This window comes from Microtus oregoni, unplaced genomic scaffold (assembly GCF_018167655.1).
Source record: "Microtus oregoni isolate MIOR12 unplaced genomic scaffold, Mior012 000000F_ref0000247, whole genome shotgun sequence".
Taxonomy (NCBI): Eukaryota; Metazoa; Chordata; class Mammalia; order Rodentia; family Cricetidae; genus Microtus; species Microtus oregoni.
In genome coordinates this window covers 35,439,053-35,450,942 of record NW_024543059.1, presented here as the reverse complement: position 1 = coordinate 35,450,942, position 11,890 = coordinate 35,439,053, and the positions used below count along the sequence as shown (strand labels likewise).

The following is an 11,890-nucleotide window of genomic DNA, read 5'->3' as shown; positions in this document are numbered from 1 at the left end:
TAGTGAATTGTTTAATAATGTCCTTTTTCACATATTAATACTGAAATAATATGTTAAGAGTATAAACTGGCTCTTTGAAACCACAATTAATGCCAAATGCATACAGACATGTGTGAATCCACAAAGAAACCTTAAAAACAAATAAACAGTTGTTGAGTTTATGCATGCAATATGAATATTTCTTTCTAAATTAATACCTCATATTATTTTTTTAATTTTCATGACATTGTTGTATACAGTTTGACAACTGAAAACTGTTCAGAGCAGGGCTTGACAGTTCTTTGTTTCCACTCACAATACAAGCATCTCATTCAGGACACACAATCATATTTATGTCTGTGAGGTACAAATGTTTATACATATATAAATATATATACATATCTATAAAAATGTGTATAGTTGTCTAGACAGAGAAAGAATTTAAATGTATATGAAGAGAGCTAACAGTCAAGCATTTAATCATTGGGGAGATTTACTTGGCAAATCAGAAAATTAGACCAACAAGTGTAATTGTCAGCCAGGAAACATAAAAGAAGGCTCCAGTCTGTCAGGTAGGTGGCCAGGTACTGTGCCCCAGCAGCCAAAAACAGGATGAAGCCCTATTTGTCAGAAGTTCTTCTTTTTCAATTTATCAATTGGAGTCACAGACCAGGGTAAGTGACAATTTCTCCTCTCATTCACTTTCAATTTCACTTCTTCTGCTGCAGCACACACTTAGCTGAGAGTAAAAACAAAAAAAATCAATAAGCATCTAAGACAGAGATCTCCAAGGTTACCTCAAGATTTCTCTTAATTGCTGAAACTGAGTTGTTCCTTACATTGGTCCTTATTTCCTGCTCACTTTGAATGCACACGCTCATTCCATCAGAGCCCAGGAGTGATAATAAAAGCGACAGCAGTGTGGGTTCTTTCCAGTCAGGCTCTGGCAATAGTCCAGGTCTCATAGTAGAACCTGGTATAACCAAAGCCCCGGTGTACAATTGCCCAGAATAGGCAGACTGCTCCTCAGTTTTGCAGGAGTCACAACTGTGGAAAGAAGCAAAGGCAGGCATTGCTTGATTCTCAGCCTTATACCTCGGAATCACCCGAATCTGTGTCCTGTGAAGCAAGTAGGATTCTCATTTTGAAGGTACTGCTTCTCTTTCAAGATGTGAGTTTTATTTTCTAAATTTCCATAGTGTCACATTAGTATGAAACAGAAACAGAATATTTTACGAGTATGATGTGGCTATGTAAAATCAAATTAAAGACAAATGCATCCATACATTGTGGAACCACAAATAATATTTTATGAACAAATGTGCAATTTCTAAGTGTATACAAGTATTATGAATATTTCCTTTTAAAAGTAATGCATCAGATTATTCTTTATCATCAGGACACTGTTGCATACAGTATGAAAACTGCGGACTTTCAGAGAATGGGAAAATAACATTTCCACTTGCAAACAAGCATGGCATTTCAGGCACTAATATATATTAGATAATTGATAAACTGTAAGCATTTAAAGATACGTGGGGAACAGAAAATGACAGTACATAGAAGCAATTGACAGCAAAGATTCATAATCAGCCACCTACAGTCAGACATTGCAGCTTTCAAGTATAATGCCTGGATGGAGACAATGGTATCAGATAAAGGATTGGACCATACTGGCCATAGGTGTTTTGTTTTGTTTTGTTGATTTTTGAGTCCGAACACAGGGGAATCACATTTTTGCCTCACACCCCATTTCAATTTCTCAGCTTTAGCTGCAAAATAACTTCCAGTCAGGATAAGAATGAATCAGCAGCTCTGACGGACATCTCCATGATTACCACAGTATTTGCCTTCTTTGCTGGAACTGAGATCACTCTCCTCATTGGTCCTTAATTCATGCTCAATTTGAATGCCCACATTCCTTCAATCAGAGCCCAGGAGCGCTAATAAGAGCGTCAGCAGTGTGGGTTCTTGCCTGTCAGGCTCTGGCTATATCCCAGGTCTCATTTGGACATAGATATAACCAGAGCCTGACTGTACAAGCCGCCAGATTAGACAGACCGCTCCTCACATTCTCAGCAGGCAGTCTGTGAAAATCAGCAAATGCAGGGATTTTATGATTCCCAGCATTATAGCTAAGAGTCTTCTGCTCCTGTCTCAGCTGTAAGAATTAGCAAGCTGCTTCTTAAGCTACTGTTCCTCTATTAAGATTTGAAATTCCTGTCTCAGTCTTGAAGTGTTGCATCACCTGTAAGAAAGAAATTTGAATTCAGAGGTTAGTGTCTGACATACACTAGGAGAACTAAGCTCTTCTGCCCCCTGTGAGATATATGGTGTGCATTGTTCCTGATTGTCAGTGTTCTTCAGTAAGCTTTAGATTTTATGAAAATATCAAGCAGTATCAAGGTTACTTGGCTGCTGCTGCTGCTGGTACTATCACCGAAGTCATGGGTATGCATAGAAATACATTACAGGAAAATTTTTTTTTGTCATGGTCCTGTTGCAACTAACGGTAACAGGTTTAAATCTAAAATGTCAAATTTCATTTCTTGTGTAATTTGCCTATGTGTATCTAATACAAAAGCACAGGAGATATATTAGTTTGACGCCAACGTATTGATCTAGGTCTAAGACAACAAATGTTGAAACGGGGAATGCAAAGACAACATCAGAAAAAGAGAAACGTTGCACAATGCTCAGTTATATAAAACAAACATCTCTGGGACTCTGTACAGCAATATCATATGCATTCTTTTTGCCGTTATGATTATCCTATCTGCATATCTGAGAAACTTTTCTTGGTTGATAATTGATGTTTGAGGGCCATTCCTATGTGGTAAGTGAATGATTTGTAGAGATGGTTAGGAGACGCATATGAATTCAAAGTGTAGGGTGGAAGTATTACCATGCTCTCTGTTTTTGTCCCTGCCTCCAGACACATGCACTACGCACTAAAAATGAATTTTCATAATAGTGTACTCTATATTGTCAAAAAATTCAATATAATTAATTCTCCTGCTACAAATAGTTGTAGGGCAGTGCTTTATCAAAGCAGCAGAAAATATACATCATATAAAGAAAGAAAAATATGTGTGCAAGAGTTGCGTGCCAAAGACTTTGCTGAGACTGCAGTTTCTTTCTTTGGAAAATGGATTTAAATGAATTTAGAAGGTTCCCATATGTCAAAGTGTAACTGCATGACAATGCAAAATGTACATTTCATTTTGAAGAGGTGTGATTAAAATAATAACTTGATGTTCTATTTCATCTTTCCCTAGAAAGCTAGTAAAAATGTCACGGTGGAGTAACCTAAATTGCTTTATATGCACCTTCAAGAAGGTTGCAGGAATCAGTGACTTAGAAGCTGCTCAGGTTGAATGTTCATTTCTTTCTTCATAACTATGAAGTCATCATTAAGTGGATGCTCAGTCAACATAAAAACAGCAAGAAGTCATCATATCATTAACAGAGTTATAGTGATTGTCTGATATTTGCTATAATTCACCATCCACTAGATGGGGATCAAATCTTTTTTTTGGCTTAAATGAAATATATTTTGAAATATTTTATTTTTATACAAAATTCATATATATCCTTCCTGGTTATACACATAAAATTTGACAGATTATTTCTATTAAAATTTTAAAGAAATGTGTTTTTTCTACTTATGTCACTATACTTTTAAAAAAAGGTAATGAATTAGGTAGAACGTAGTCACAATGTAAATATGCTTAGATATTGCAATACATATTTTCTTAAAATCTTTCTCTTAGTCTTTTCAAATACATCAACCATATAATAAATTACAGTGACACTTTGATAACTTAGAAATGAAATTCCTCAAGGACTTTACGTGACTTTTTAGTATCTGTCTTAAAATTACATAAAAGCCCTTTCTTAATGTCTCTGCAGAGAAATGCACACAGTAATAAAACAGCTAAAAACTTGTTCAAGCTTAGTTGAAGAATGTCTTTTTACCAGTGTATTATGCACTATTAAATGCATTAAGTATTGTTTATATCAAGAATCAATCAATTCTCACTAGTAATTTCTCTATGTTGCCCAGGAGATTATTCTACCTTTAAATTCATGTGATTCTTCTGCTCCAAGCTCTAGTGAGCTGTGATCGCAGGAAAATAACCAAGTGTGATATACAATCCCTTAGTATATTTCTTTTATGAATTAGTGTTATGATATTTTCATTTAGAAATTCAACTGACTTAATTTGATAATATTAGTTGGAGAAGTAAGAATTCTTTACATTTTAAAATGAGTTCTTTGAATTCCTTAGGATCTTTTAATCCACCAAGTTATGCCATTTTCTCCTCAATGTATTATATTGTCCTTATAATTTATCAAATGTCCATAGTAAACACGAGATCCCTTATGTTATTACATCATCTAATACAGCTGGTATTAGACTTATAACAAATGTTGAGTAGAAATGTGGAGAAAATCCATGTTTGATTATTTTTATTTGCTGTATTGTGTTTTTCTATGAAGCCTCTGAAGGCAGCAGGATAGGAATAAGTAAGATATCTAATGTGATAACTTTATACTAAAGGACAGTGGGAAACAGGGAAAATAATGTCTGAGAATCTCCAGCGGCCGCATGAATACTCTCACTGCAGGACAGTTTTTCACGGTGGAGTAAAACAACAGCCCACATTGGTCACTGTTTGAAAATTGTTCCAGCAGTATATTGTCCTCCTAGCAGATGATGCAGGACTCTGAGACTGAGACAGGGAAGATAAACCTTAGAGAAGAAATGGCTTAAGAGGCAGGAATATATTCTGAGCAGAGTAAACAGGAACAGTTTCCTCAGAGCAGCGGTAGCAGGTATCTAAGCATTTTCTTGTCTGTGCTAAGTCTCCATTGGCTCTGCCTCCCATGGGTGTCAGCAGCAGGCTTCCTTCTCTGGAGCAGTTTACTGTCAGGCTATGGCTAGATCAGCTACCAGCTGATAGCTGGACTCTAGCCAGGAGCCTGACTGCTAAAATCCCCAACTGAGGAAATTTTTATTTGCTGTGTTTGCCTCTGATTGGAGGAGTATTGCCTTCTAAGTGAGAATTAATTAATTTAGAACCAATCAGAGGAGAGACCTCAAATGTCAGCATAGAAAGCAGAAAAAAAAAAGTCTGCAGTAACCTAGGTGATTTCCACCAGAGCTACTGAATCATCTATTCTCCCCCTCCCCTCCTCACTGTCTTATACAACAGGAACAGGGAAAGGGAAAGGGAAAGGGAAAGATAAACATATACCCTGTGTTCTAGCTACAATTAACAATGGTATCAGGAAGAACACTAATGTAAGGAAAACTCCAATGAGTTTTAAGGAAAGTGGCACTTGAGACAGACCCTTTGCAGCCCTGCTATGCTTGCTGATGCCCCTGGAAGTCTTGTCCCTTTCTGACCAAATACAAAGGAGTTGTGGATGGGGAATGGAATGGAGGTGGGATAAGGTTCTCGGAGGAGAGGATGGAAGGAAGGTTACATTCATCATATAAAATAAATAAGTACATATTAAAAAAAGAACAATAGTCAAATTCAGCCAGTAGTGTTAATGAATATTCATGTGTCTTGATGCTCATTATCTAGCAAAAACCCTAGATTTCTGTCAACATTTTCTGATTATGACTCTTGGCAGACAATTACAATTTGTTGATGAATCATAATTTCCTGTGTCAGTTTACACAAAATAAATAACTATATGCTTGAATTTTATAACTTTTTAATGTATTTAATTTACTAGATTGCCTTTCAAATCTTTTTTTTGAAATTAAAAAGGAAATGTTGCTGTTTCTGTGGAAGTCTGTAGGTTTTCCCTATCATGTCTTTGTTTCCTTTGCTCATAATATCATTCCTATCTCTATGACTGGCCTTGAGGGCTTAGGTACACCTGAATAAATGTGAGCTCACTGACTCTAGACCTAAATTGGGGAACCTGAACAGAATAGAATAACGTAGCCTTTCTGAATGTAGGTGACAGTTGTCTGACATGGGCAGTTTGTGGGACCTCTAGTAGAGGATGCAATGTTTATCTTTAGTGCATGAACTGCCTGTTTGGGGCCAGTTCCATTAGGAGGAATACCTTGTTCAAACTTGATGAAGTGGGAAGGTACTGGTCCTGCCTCAAGTGATGTGAAAATTTTGTTGGCACCCTTGGGAGGCATCACCCTCTAAGATGATTGGATAGTATGTGATAGGGAGCAGATAGGGTGAGTCAGAGGACTGGAGGGTAAGGACTCAGAACTCAAAAGCAAAATGAGACTTTTAGAAATAACAAATAGATAAATACACAAATAAATGAATAAATTAATAAATATGAGAGAATTGTTGTTCTCAAAATCTTTTCTGACATACCCAATTACCACAGAATGTCATACAGTGTCATACAATGAAAAATAATTTTAGAGTGGTAGTTATTTTAGAAGAGATATTCTTAAAATATATGTACAGATTCAAAAATTCTCTGTGTATGCCTGTTACTTTTTATTAGTAATTACAACTGTGTCTAAATTTGTGTTGTCTCATTTTTCTCTATTAGCTTCAGTTAATATGCATAAACTTTTGTATTTTGAAAAGTCCACTCCTTCCCTACATTAGATTTCCTTTTCCATCACCACTATCTTTATTCTATCTGAAGTTCCCCTGTGCTTTCCCTCTCTTTAATAATTGAAATCATTCAAGTAATTTGTGAGGTAAAAGAGTCCATATCAGGTCATGAAAAATAGCTTGCCTCTCTCATCAAGCATCCCCTAGAAAATCGGACTCATTTTCTCCATCAGCTCATTAAATAACAATAGACACTCTGATAGGGGTTAGGATACATGACTACCATCTCTAGTCACACTGGGATTTTTTTTCCTGTATATTGTGACACCATAAGAGTCTGGAAAAAGTTTCTAAAGAATATATTTAGGTATAAAATAGGGAGTACACTCACTGATATAGAATAGTTTACATGCCGCCTCTGATTCAGCTACATCCATGCAGACCTTCTGCCCAGGGTTGAAGGATGCCAACAGCAATGCTGCTTATCCCACTGTGATCACCCCAGAGAGTGCAGGAAAAACTGAGACAGAGAGTCCCCCCTACCAGTTTTCAGTTACCACATTTGAATGGTCCTCAAAGATCAATTATCAACCAAGAAATGTCTCTCAGACATGCCCATAGGATAATCAGAAAGGCAAAATAAATGCTGATGTTATTGCTCTACAGAGACCCCAGAGATGTTGGTTTTATATAACCAAGCATTCTGCAACGTTACTCTTTCTGATCCTGTCCTTTGAATTCCCCACTTCCAACATTTGTTGTCGGAGACCCGAATGTATACCTTGGAATCAAACTATTATATCTGCTGTACTTTTGTAATAGATACATATAGGCAAAGTACACAAGAAATAAAAATTGACATTGGAGATTTTAACCTGTGACCCTAAGTGGGAACAGGACCATAACAAATAAAATTGCTGTATTTTATATATACCCATGATTTTGAACATAGGAACAGCAGCATCTGTGAAAGTTACTGCTTGATATTTTCATTGAATCAAAGGGTTGCTGATAAACACTGACAATCAGGAGCAATTCACAGAATATATCTCACAGGGCATAGAAGAGCTTAGTTCTCCTAGTGTATGTCAGATACTAATGTCTGAATTTGAATCTCTTTCTTACAGATGATACAACACTCAAGACTGAGACAGCGGTTTCAAATATTAATAACTTAATAATATTATAAATATTAATAAGCTTAAGAACCAGCCTGCTAATTCTTACAGCTGAGACAGGAGCAGAAGACTATTAGCTACAATGCTGGGATTCATAAAATCCCTGCATTTACTGATATTCACAGACTCTGCCTGCTGAACGAGTGAGGAGCAGTCTGCCTAGTCTGGCTGATTGTACTGTCAGGCTCTGGTTATATCCAGGTCCAAATGTGACCTGGACTATAACCAGAGCCTGACAGGCAAGAACCCACATTGCTGATGCTTTTATTAGTGCTCTTGGGCTCTGGTTGAAGGTGGGTGTGGATTCAAATTGACCAGGAACAAAGAACCAATAACGAGAGTGATCTCAATTCTGGCAATGGATGCAAATTCTCTGGGAACATAGAGATCTCATTCACAGATGCTGTTTCATTCCTGTCTCCCATACAAAGGTGTGCTATAGTTGAAGGGGCAAACTGAATATAGATGTGAGGGGAACATTTCATTTTTCCTCGGTATTGACTTTAATTTAAAAAAAAAACATGTCCAAAATAAGGGATGATCCTATATTCCTCTACCAGGGCCTATATCCTGGCTATCTACATAAAAGCTTCCATTTCTGCCAGAATTTGGATTATGATGAATTCACTGAAAATTGCTTTTTTCTGATGTCATTTTCTGATGTGCCATGTCAGATTCCACAATACAATATTTAAATGCTTAAACATCATCCATTATTCAGTATATGTGAGAACCTGAAATGAGTTGTTTTTGTAGTAATTGAAAAGGTTACATTCATCCCTTCTCAACATCTTCAATTGTATACTGTATCCAGCAGTATCCACTGATTAAGCAATAACTTGAGGCATTCATTTTAGAAATAAGCGTTCACAATACTTGTATACTTTCAGAAATTACACATTTGTTCATATGACTTTATATGTGGTTCCAGAAATGTTTGCAGGCATTTGGCCTTGATTTCAATTTTACCTAGTTATACAATACTAGTAAAATAGTCTGTCTAATATTAATGTGAGAATATTGAAATTTAGAAAACAATTACATTTTATAAGAAAGTAATACCTTCAAGTAGGATCCTACTTGCTGCATAGGAATCAGGATCAGGTGATATGGAGCTATAAAGCTGGAAACAAGCAATCCCTGCCTTTGCTTCATTTTACCTGCTATGACTCCTAAATATTTGAGCAGCATTCTGCCCAGTCTGGGTGCTTGATCAGTGGGGCTCTGGTTATACCCAGGTCCTACTGAGACCTGGACTATAGCCAGAGCCCCACTGGGAAGAATCAGCCCTTATGTCGCTTTTATTAGCACTCCTGGGCTCTGATTGAAGGAATGTGGGCATTCAAATTGATCATGAATTAAGGATCAATGAGGAGAGTGATCTCAGTTCCAGCAAAGAAGGCAAATACTGTGGTAATCATGGAGATCTCCATCAGAGCTGCTGATCCATTCTTATCCTGACTGGAAGTTATTTTACAGCTAAAGCTGACAAATTGAAATTGGATGTGAGGCAAAAAATGTGATTCCCCTGGGTTCGGACTCAAATATCAACAAAATAAAACGAAAAACCTGAGGCAGTATGGTCCGATCCTTTATCTGATACCATTGTCTCCATCCAGGCTATGTACTTGAAAGCTGCAATTTCTGACTGTAGGTGGGTGATTATGAATCTTTGCTGTCAATTGCTTCTTTGTGCTGTCATCTTGTGTTATGCCTTTTCTGAGTCCCCACATATGTTTAAATGCTTACATTTTATCATTTATCCACTGTGTATTAGTTCCTGAAATGACATGCTTGTTTGTGGGTGCAAATGTTATTTTTCCCATTCTCTGAAAGTCCCCAGTTTCAATACTGTATACAACAGTGTCCCGATGATTAAGCAATAAACAGATGCACTACTTTTAAAAGAAAATAGTCATAATACTTGTATACTCTCAGAAATTGCACATTTGTTCATAAAATATTATTTGTGGTTCCACAATGTATGGATGCATTTGAAACCCATTTTGATTTTACATAGCCACATCATGCTCATAAAATATAATGTTTAAGACTAATGTGAGACTATTGAAATTTAGAAAAAAACTCACATCTTGAAAAAGAAACAGTACCATCAAATCCAGGATTCTACTTGCTGCATAGGAAACAGGATCAAGTGGCTCGGAGCTATAATGCTGGAAATCAAACCATCTCTTCCTTTGCTGCTTTCCACCACTCTGACACATGCATAACTGAGGAGCAGTCTGCCTAGTCTGGGCAATTGTACAGCCCGGCTTTGGTTATACCAGTTCCTATTGTGAGTCCTGGACAATAGCCAGTGCTCGACTAGAAAGAACCCACACTGCAGATGCTTTAATTAGCACTCGTGGGCTCTGATTGAAGGAGTGTGTGCATTTAAATAAAGCAGAAAATAACTACCAATGAACAGAGCAATATCAAATTCAGCAAGTAGGGATTCATCCTGTATTTGCTTCTGGGGCTGAGTACCTGGATATGTACTTGATAGACTGAAACCTTCTTTTGTGGATCTGGGCTGGCAATTACAGCTTGTTGCTCTATTTTCTAATTTGCCATGTTATCTTCCACAACAAGGTTTACTTCCATAGAGAATAGGATCCCATGAAGTCGGTAAATGCAGTAGACACACATCCCTGTGTCAGTATCGGTGTTCCTAAGTCTGCAACAACTGTCAACCCCCTTCAGGTGGGCTTGGTTGTTCTCATGCTCTTTCACTACCAGTCTAGTTGGAGTTGGTGTGCTCTGCAAACTTTCTCAGTGGATGGGCCTTTCATCATCTTGAATTCCTTGCTCATACTCTTACTACCTCCACTATTCAACTGGATATTGTAAGTTCAATCTAATGCTTCGATATGGGTCACTGCCTCTGTTCCCCATCTATTGTTGAACAAAGGTTCTATGGTGATACTTAAGATAAGCATCAGTCTGACTACAGGGTAAGGTCAGTTCAGACACGCTCTCCTCTATTGCTTTAGGTATCAGCTGGGTTCATCCCTGGGGGTTCTTGGTTATTTTTCTAGAACCAGGTTTCTTGCTAACTCTATAAGGTCTGATCTCCAAAATATATAGAGAACTCAAGAAACTAGACTTTAAAATGCTAATTAACCCAATTAAAAAAATGGGGCACTGATCTGAACAGAGAATTCTCAACAGAAGAAGTTCAAATGGCCAAAAGACACTTAAGGTCATGCTCAACTTCCTTAGCAATCAGGGAAATGCAAATCAAATCAACTTTGAGATATCATCTTACACCTGTCAGAATGGCTAAAGTCAAAAACACCAACGATAACCTTTGCTGGAGAGGTTGTGGAGGAAGTGGTACCCTCATCCATTGCTGGTGGGAATGCAATCTTGTGCAACCACTATGGAAGTCAGTGTTTCGGTTTCTTAGGAAATTCGGGATCAACCTACCCCTGGACCCAGCAATACCACTCTTGGGAATATACCCAAGAAATGCCCTATCATATGACAAAAGCATTTGTTTAACTATGTTCATAGCAGTATTATTTGTAATAGCCAGAACCTGGAAACAACCTAGATGCCCTTCAATGGAAGAATGGATGAAGAAAGTATGGAATATCTACACATTAGAGTACTACTCAGCGGTAAAAAACAATGACTTCTCAAATTTTGCATGCAAATGGATGGAAATAGAAAACACTATCCTGAGTGAGGTATCCCAGACCCAAAAAGATGAACATGGGTTGTACTCACTCATAATTGGTTTCTAGCCATAAATAAGGGTCACGGAGTCTACAATAGGTGAATCTAAAGAAGCTAAGTAAGAAGGGGAACCCAAGGAAAAACATATAGGCATCCTCTTGGCTAACGGAAGTAGACAAAAATGTCGGGGAGAAATTTGGGATCTTGGGGGTGGGGTGGGTTGGGGTAAGGGGAGATGGGGAGAGAAAAATATTTCCCTTTATTGAGATATCTCTTTCCTTGCTCTCATATCTGTGCTTCCTACATCACAACCATCCCATTCCCTAAAGTCCTCCTCTATCTCTCTTCTACCTCATTTCTATGCATTTCTCTCCTCTCTCACGTATTCATCTGGTTCCAATTTCCAGGTGGGTCTATTTATATTTGGGGGGGTTCACCTTATTAATTAGTTTCTCTAGGATCCCGCGCTATAGGCTCATTGCCCTTTCTTTATGACTA

The 11,890-nt window shown here is 37.5% G+C and overlaps 1 long non-coding RNA gene across 1 annotated transcript in view; it reads right to left on the bottom strand.

The window, feature by feature from the left end:
- Window positions 1-2,051: 2,051 nt before the first annotated feature.
- The window catches only part of LOC121448874, a 29,778-nt gene continuing 19,939 nt past the window's right edge, over window positions 2,052-11,890 (bottom strand). The window contains exon 4 of the long non-coding RNA XR_005974395.1: window positions 2,052-2,227. This is a non-coding gene — a long non-coding RNA (uncharacterized LOC121448874). The remainder of the gene's footprint in view (window positions 2,228-11,890) is intronic.